We start from the raw sequence: 805 nt of genomic DNA on the forward strand, positions 1-805 counted from the left end.
AAAGACATATATACCCCTATGTTTACTGCAGCATTATTTACAATAGCCAAGATATGGAAGCTCCTAAGTGTCCATCAATAGACAATTGGATAAAGAAGATGTGGTATATTCACACAATGGAATGTTACTCGGCCATAAAAAAAAAAAAAAGAAAACTTGCCATTTGACAATGTGGATGAACCTAGAGGGTATTATGCCAAGTAAAATAAATCAGACAAAGAAAGGCAAATACCGTATGATTTCCACTTATATGTGGAATCTACAAAGCAAAATAAACAGGAAAAATAGAAACAGACTCATAGATACAGAGAACATTTTGGTGGTTGCCAAATGAGTGGGGGTTAGGGGGAGTGGGTAAAAAAAGGTGAAGGAATTAAGAAGTACAAATTGCCAGTTATAAAAACAGCCACAGGGATGCAAAGTACAGAACAGGGAATATAGTCAATAATATTGTAATAATTATGTATGGTGTCAGATGGGTACTAGACTTATTCGGATGGTCACTTCATAAGTTATATAAATGTCTAATCACTATGTTGTACACCTGAAACTAATACTGTATGTCAACTATAATTGAAAAAAATTTTGGGTAATATTTAAAAAAAAGAGTGAGCCTGTGAAACCTTCGGCCCCCACCCTCAGTCCCATAGAAACAGGACCCAAGGCTCTTGCGAGCATGTGCACCCCGCCCCCAGAACTCACTGTGTGGGCCCAGGTGTGCTGTGTAATTTCCAGGTCCTTTAAGTAATAAACCTTTGTCATCTTTCAATCATAATAAGAACCTCAAGGGCCCATCCAACCACAA

The sequence above is a fragment of the Hipposideros armiger genome, unplaced genomic scaffold, assembly GCF_001890085.2.
Source record: "Hipposideros armiger isolate ML-2016 unplaced genomic scaffold, ASM189008v1 scaffold_10, whole genome shotgun sequence".
Taxonomy (NCBI): domain Eukaryota; kingdom Metazoa; phylum Chordata; class Mammalia; order Chiroptera; family Hipposideridae; genus Hipposideros; species Hipposideros armiger.